Source organism: Capra hircus, chromosome 10 (genome assembly GCF_001704415.2).
Source record: "Capra hircus breed San Clemente chromosome 10, ASM170441v1, whole genome shotgun sequence".
NCBI lineage: Eukaryota > Metazoa > Chordata > Mammalia > Artiodactyla > Bovidae > Capra > Capra hircus.
In genome coordinates this window covers 43,017,403-43,025,242 of record NC_030817.1, presented here as the reverse complement: position 1 = coordinate 43,025,242, position 7,840 = coordinate 43,017,403, and the positions used below count along the sequence as shown (strand labels likewise).

At 40.2% G+C, this 7,840-nt stretch overlaps 1 protein-coding gene across 1 annotated transcript in view; it reads left to right on the top strand.

Moving 5' to 3' along the window:
• The window catches only part of ATP8B4 (ATPase phospholipid transporting 8B4 (putative)), a 299,618-nt gene continuing 295,856 nt past the window's right edge, over positions 4,079-7,840 (top strand). Inside the window, exon 1 of the mRNA XM_018054182.1 lies at positions 4,079-4,454. The gene's annotated coding sequence lies outside the window, so the exon portion shown is untranslated. The remainder of the gene's footprint in view (positions 4,455-7,840) is intronic.

Below are 7,840 nucleotides of genomic sequence, written 5' to 3'. Positions count from 1 at the left end.
ATTCAAGAGATTCAGTTCAGCTGCTCAGTCATGTTCAGCTCTATGACCCCATGGACTGCAGCCTGCCAGGCCTCCCTATTCACCACCAACTCCCCGAGCTTGCTCAAACTCATGTCCATCGAGTCGGTGATGCCATCCAACCATCTCATCCTCTGTCATCCCCTTCTCCTGCCTTCAGTCTTTCCCAGTATCAGGGTCTTTTCAAATGAGTCAGCTTTTTGCATCAGGTGGCAAAGTATTGGAGTTTCAGCTTTAGCATCAGTCCTTCCAGTGAATATTTAGGACTGATTTCCTTTAGGATGGACTGGTTTTACCTCCTTGAAGTCCAACAGACTCTCGAGAGTCTTCTCCCACACCGCAATTCAAAAGCATCAATTCTTTGGCATTCAGCTTTCTTTTTTTTAAATATAAATTTATTTATTTTAATTGGAGGTTAATTACTTTATTGTATTGCCATACATCAACATCTCACATCCATACATGACTACTGGAAAAACCATAGCTTTGACTAAATGGACCTTTGTTGGCAAAGTAATGTCTCTGCTTTTAATATGCTGTCTAGGTTGGTCATAGCTTTTCCAAGGAGCAAGTGTCTTTTAATTTCATGGCTGCAGTCACTATCTGCAGTGATTCTGGAGCCCAAGAAAATAAAAGTCTGTTACTGTTTCCATTGTTTCCCCATCTATTTGCCATGAAGTGCTCAGACCAGATGCCAAGATCTTCATTTTTGGAATATTGAGTTTGAAGCCAGCTTTTTCACTCTCCCCTTTCACTTTTATCAGGAGGCTCTTCAGTTCCTCTTTGCTTTCTGCCAGAAAGGTGGTGTCATCTGCATATCTGAGGTTGTTGATATTTCTCCTGGCAATCTTGATTCCAGCTTGTGCTTCTTCCAGTTTGACATTTCGCGTGATGTACTCAGTGTATAGTTTAAACAAGCAGGGTGACAATATACAGGCTTGATGTACTCCTTTCCTGATTTGGAACCAGTCTGTTGTTCCATACACAATTCTCACTGTTGCTTCTTGACCTGCATACAGATTTCCCAGGAGGCAGGTCAGGTGGACTGATATTCCCACCTCTTTAAGAATTTTCCACAGTTTATTGTGATCCACACAGTCAAAGGCTTTGGCATAGTCAATAAAGCATATGTTTTTCTGGAACTCTCTTGCTTTTTCAATGATCCAGTGGATGTTGGCAATTTGATCTCTGGTTCTTTTAAAAATCCAGCTTGAACATCTGGAAATTCTTGGTTCATGTACTGTTGGAGCCTGGCATGGAGAATTTTGAGTATTACTTTGCTAATGTGTGAGATGAGTGCAATTGTGTGGTGTTTGAACATTCTTTGGCATTGCCTTTCTTTAGGATTGGAATGAAAACTGACTTTTTCCAATCCTGTGGCCACTGTTGAGTTGTCCAAATTTTCTTGCATATTGAGTGCAGCACTTTCATAACATCATCTTTTAGGATTTGAAATACCTCAACTGGAATTCCATCACCTCCACTATGTTCGTAGTGATGCTTCCTAAGGCCTATTTGACTTCAGATGCCAGGATGTCTGGCTCTAGGTGAGTGATCACACCATTGTGGTTATCCAGGTCATTAAGATCTTTTTTTGTATAGTTCTTCTGTGTATTCTTGACACCTCTTCTTAATATCTTCTGCTTCTGTTAGGTCCATACTGTTTCTGTCCTTGATTGTACACATCTTTGCATGAAATGTTCCCTTGCTATCTCTAATTTTCTTGACGAGATCTCTAGTCTTTCCCATTCTGTTATTTTCCTCTATTTCTTTGCACTGATCACTGAGGAATTCTTTCTTTTCTCTCCTTGCTCTTCTTTGGAACTATGCATTTAAATGAGTATATCTTTCCTTTCTCCTTTGCCTTTTACTTCTCTTCTTTTCTCAGCTATTGTAAGGCCTCCTATAGACAGCCATTTTGCCTTTTTGCATTTCTTTTTCTTGGGGATGGTCTTGATCATTTCCTCCTGTACAGTGTCATGAACCTTTGTCCATAGTTCTTCATGCGTTCATGCACATCTCATTGCTTGAATCTATTTGTCACTTCCACTGTATAATTGTAAGGGATTTGATTTAGGTCATACCTAAATGTTCTAGTGGTTTCCCCTGATTTCTTCAATTTAAGTCTGAATTTGGCAATAAGGAGCTCATGATTTGAGCCACAATCAGCTCCTGGTCTTATTTTTGCTGACTGTATAGAGCTTCTCCATCTTCGACTGCAAAGAATATAATCAACCTTATTTCGGTGTTGACCATCTGGTGATGTCCATGTGTAGAGTCTTCTCTTGTGTTGTTGGAAGAGGGTGTTTGCTATGACAAGAGCATTCTCTTGGCAAAACTCTATTAGCCTTGCCCTGTTAGATTTTGTACTCCAAGGCCAAACTTGCCTGTTACTCGAGGTATGTCTGGACTTCCTACTTTTGCATTCCAGTCCCCTGTGATGAAAAGGACATCTTTTTGGAGTGTTAGTTCTAGAAGTTCTTGTAGGTCTTCATAGAACCATTCAACTTCAGTTTCTTCAGACTTAGTGGTTGGGCTATAGACTTGGATTACTATGATATTGAATGGTTTGCCTTGGAAATGAACAGAGATCATTCTGTCATTTTTGAGACTGCACCTAAGTGTTGCATTTTGGACTCTTTTGTTGACTATGATGGCTACTCTATTTCTTCTACGGGATTCCTGCCCACAGTAGTAGATATAATGGTCATCTGAGTTAAATTCGCCCATACCAGTCCTTTTAGTTCACTGATTCCTAAAATGTCGATGTTCACTCTTGCCATCTCTTATTTGAGCACTTCCAACTTACCTTGATTCATGAACCTAACATTCCAGGTTCCTATGAAGTGTTGTTCTTTACAGCATTGGACTTCACTTTCATAGCTGGGTGTTGTTTTTGCTTTTGCCTCATCTCTTCATTCTTTCTGGAGTTGTTTCTTCAGTAGCATTTTGGGTACCTACTGACCTGGGAAGTTCATATTTCCGTGTTATATCTTTTTGTCTTTTCATACTGTTCATGGGTTTCTCAAGGCAAGATATTGAAGTGGTTTACCATTCCCTTCTCCAGTGGACCACGTTTTGTCAGAACTGTCCACCATGACCTGTGCATCTTGGGTTGCCCTATATGGCATGGCTCTTAGTTTCATTGAGTTAGACAATTCTGTGGTCCATGTGATCGGTTTGGTTAGTTTTCTCTGATTATGTTTTTTATTCTGTTTCCATTGATTCAAGAAATCTCTCCTTTCTTTGTGACTATGGGGCCTCAGCATGGAAAGGCCCTCCCTTCTCTCTGATCTGGCTTTCAGTGGAAAGTAGAGGGCTCAGTGTCTTGTTGTTTGAGAAGAGAGTTGACACAGGGGATCAACTTGCTCTGGTTAGAGAGAAATGATTAAAACATATTTGGTTTCAGTCCTTAACTGCAAATCTGATGCAACTTCTGGAAACCCCATAACTGGCTTTAGATATATTGAAAAGTAGCCCTAATCCTTTCAAAATAGACATGGACCAAAATATTTTGTTTTTATCTAATCCCATGTTAAAAACCAGAACACTCTTAAGAAAAAAAAAAGCACAACCACCAGAACCCTGTCTAAGTGATTCTAAACTAAGAAGTTTAAATCTGTTTCCATGTGCATTTTTTCTTCAGCATCCTTAGGGTTAATGGTTTGCTTCCTCTGAGCTGAAATTAAGGATGTTGGGGAAAAAAAGAAGTCCTCACTCTGCATGTTACATGTTGCTTGAATGTGCTTAGCTTTCATGCATAAGAGAGTTGAAGTCCCCTTCTAATGATTTTTTAAAAAAAAATTGACATTGCTAATTCCTTCAACTCTGGCAAAAACAGGTAGCAACTCCAAAGATATTTACTTATCTTCCTCAGTCGAGGGTTGATAAAAGTTTGATAATTCGAAGCCATGGTGACCCCTTTCCTTATCTGCTTCTGTTCTTCTGAACTCTTGATTCCTACAGAAAAAGCCATCCTGGGGAAGCCAGCCTCCAGGGAGCTCCCTTTTGTTTTTCCAAGATTAACCAGTTCTGCCCTGGTAGTAGCAACAGGCAACTCTTCCAGGAGAAACTCTTCTGGGCTTTTGGTATGTTTCCAAGGACTGTTTTTTGCTCCCTCTGTTCTTCACTGGTAGTGAAGCTGCTTCCCTGCAACTCCTTCCTCCTTTTCTGATGAGATGCTACTTCTGATCTACCTCGAGCAGCTTCCGGTAGTGGTAAGCGGCCAAGAGTGTTTTTCCGGGAGTTGATCTCAGATTTTCAAGAATGTCCCCTAGAGACCCAGTTTGTTTTCTATGTAATTACTAGAGCTTTCAGAATAGCCTGGCTTTTCTCATTGTTCTCACTGCTATGGTCACGGAATGAGTACCTGTTTGATCTTGCTGCGCTGCTGGGCAATCTCCCCTTTGTGAAGAGAGGCTTAGGTCAAGGCTGAGGTGAGTCTGGGGAGCACTGAAAGGTTGCTGGGACCAAGAGGGAGTTAGCTCTGCCTCGTTTGGTGCTTTTTGTTTCTCTTTTCCGGGTTACTGTTTTGTTTTTATTTTCTGTGTGTTGAAGTTTAGCAAACAGTCTTTATTATTCTCCTCTCATTAAAAAATAATTTTGGGGGGAAGTTAGTTGGATTTGGAAAATCGGACGTTTTCTTTTTTTCCTTTGAAGTTCAAATGTTGATTCTGTTAGCACCATCTATTACATGGCTAGTGGAGAAACATCAGTGCAGCATTTTTTCTTGGTTTCTGGATACTTGTCACTTCCTTTGACCACAGTTGATTTTAGTTTTTTTTTTTTTCTCTCCCAGAGGGCTCATAACTGATGCACCTATTCAAGATATTGTTCATTTTATGATCAATTCTTCCTTTGGACATAAACAGTTTGTCACTAAACTCTCCCTTTAAGGCATAAGGGGTAGATATGTTTCTAGTACTGAGATTTCTATGAACAGAGAAATGGATTCTTCTAGTTGTTTTGTTGGTAGACACAAGAGTCTCATATCCCTAGTTAACAATGAGTTGTTTTGAAAAAAAAAAAACAAAAAAACAAAAAGAGATGAGTGAGAAACATTAAATAGGGGCTGAAAACTTATCAGAAAGGAGATGAGATATGGGATCGTGTATGGGATTACCAACATCTGTGTTCCAGACCAGCCACCTTACACCTGTGTTGTCCCCTGCCTGCCTTTACAGCAGGATGTAAATTCAGAGGGATTTTGAGACCTAGAATTTTGAGACCTATATTTGTCTGTCTTGTGTTTTTATATAGTTTCATCATCATGATGTATCTTTAAAAAATGAGGAGCCAAGTGATTTTTTTGTGTCGTTGGAGGATTTTTTTGTGCTCAGAAGGATTTTGTTTTTTTCTTATATGATACATTAGAAATTTTCATTTAGTAGGAAAAAGAAACTTAACCTGTTGTTTCAAATAAACTGCTACTGTCCTTGAAATAAAACTTCTTAGTGTGTGTATACTAGATGCTTGCACAGCATGTACAGGAATCAGATGCTAGTATTTGCTTTCAGGATTTCTCAAGAGATGTCAGGGAAAACACTGTAACCTCAAAATGCTCCACGCTTGTAGTGCATGCCTCAAGTCTTACTTCTTGGCAATACTGACAAATAAAATTCTAATTAAATGTTAAATATAAACATTAAATATTGATCATTGTAGTTTTGGAAATGGTCCTTCCTTAATTTGAGGCTACCTTTTTCTTTTCTCTCCTCTTCTTCACTCAGTGTTAGTTTGCTGAGCACCTGCCTACCCTGCACCAGGATGCCCTGGATGCCCTGAAGAAGAGGGTGTAGGAGGAAAGCTACAGCGTTTCGTTTCCATATATCTTTCTGTGAACCTTCTTTTGAGGTTGGGTGTTCCCTTGGACCTTGTCCTCGTCCTCTCACTGACTCATCCTCACCCGCTGGCCTCTCCTCACTTCTCTTCATTATTCTTCTTTCTGAATGAGATCATTCATCCCCTATGACTTCAGTGCTTCCTTATATGTTGATGATTCCAAGTCTACAAATTGGTCTCTTCTCTTTTGTGCTGAGGCTATTTTCAGTGATCAAGAGGCATTTCAAGCCTAGTGTGCTCAAAGTGAACTTAACTATTGTCACACCTCAATTTCTGCTTCGGCTCCTCTACCTTCTCCTTTCACTGCTCTATTTGTCATTTTCATTAATTATCCTCTCTTGTTCTGAGCCAAAAACTCAGAAGTCATCCCAGATTCTTTCTTGCTTTGTGCCCCAGCATGTGGACCATTTTTAACATTTGTCATTTTCAACTGCAGACACATTCTAGAATCCAGCTCCGTTACCTGTTGTCATTATCCCCCCATCTTTTTCCATTCCTGTTCTTGGCTGTGAGAGTAAAACCTTCCTAAAAACTCTGTCAGCTTGCACTCACATAGAAGGACACGAGGAAGCAATGACAGTGGACAAGGGAGCCTAGATTCTAAGCATACCTTTCTGCAGAGAGAACACTTCTGCCTCCCCAATACCTGGGGATCTATCAAGATCTTGACTGTAACAATGTCCTGTGTCACTTCATCTATCAAATGGGAGAACAATAGTTCCTGCCCATAACATTTTGGTGAGGATTAAATGAGAGGTTACATTTAACATGTGCTTAGCATGAGGCTAGGTACTTAATGGATGGGAGTGATGATGCTGACAATGATGACTTCTTTCAGACTCCATCTCTTACCTATCTTGCCAGCCCCATACACACCACACTCCTCCATGCTCCCTGTAATCTGGTTCCATGACTGTCACTGCTCCCTTTCATAATACTTGGTCTTTCCACTTGCTGTTCTTTTAGCTTGTACTTACCTTGCTTTATTGAGCAAACTCAGGACTTGACTGGGAATTACCATGTGTGAGATCGTAGCTGACTCTGCAAAGCAGGCTTGGTGACCCCCTTCCCTCTGTCTCCGTGGTTCTCAGTCCCTTCTTCTGACACAGACCTGCAATATTGAAGTTTCTGTGTTTATGATCTCATCTACCCCAGACTCCTGGCTTTTGAAGAAATGATCCTTGCATCCCTCTACCCAGCCCAAGTTTGATGTAGAACAGGTGTCTGATAAGTGCTTGATGACTGAATGTCAGTAGAGATGCTCTCAGATTTGATAGGAGGTTTTCTACATATATAGAGTTAAGGATATATTTAAGAAAAATTAAAGTAATAGCTTTCCTTTATTGACTGTTTAACTTTGTATTAGGAGGCACTATGCTAATTTTTTTTTTTTACAGGCATGACCTCAGTTTGTTAAATGATCCCATGAGTTAGCTGATTGTCTCTGTTTACAGATGAGAAAACCAGGGCTTAGAATGGAGGGGAACTTGCTGGAAGGAGAGAGCTAACAGGATCAAACCCGGTCCTCTGGCTCCAGGCTAATGGAGAAGGGGAAAGAAGAAGCCGGGGGAGGCATGCTTGATAGAGAAAGGGCAGGATGAGGGAAAGGGTTTTGAAAGTGCACAAGAGAGGCAGTGAGAGCAGATGAGGAAAGGATGAGAAAGGAAAGAGAAAAGGAAACTGTTGGAAAATAAGCAGGACATAAACAAGAGGAAAAAGGAAGCAGGGTTCCCACCACTTTAGTATTCTGTGGCTGGGTAACAGCTGCATGCCTAACAGAATATAAACAGACTTCAGTGCCAACATAATAACTCACAACACCATCAATCTGATATATATTATATGGGAAATAAAATACTTTATTGTTGAGGCATGGTAATTAGATATAATTGGTAGGCAGTTTATACGTTTGTCTGTGCTAACCATCACTTTGACAAACACATACACAGACTGGCTTAAATTTTTTTACTTTTATTTTTGC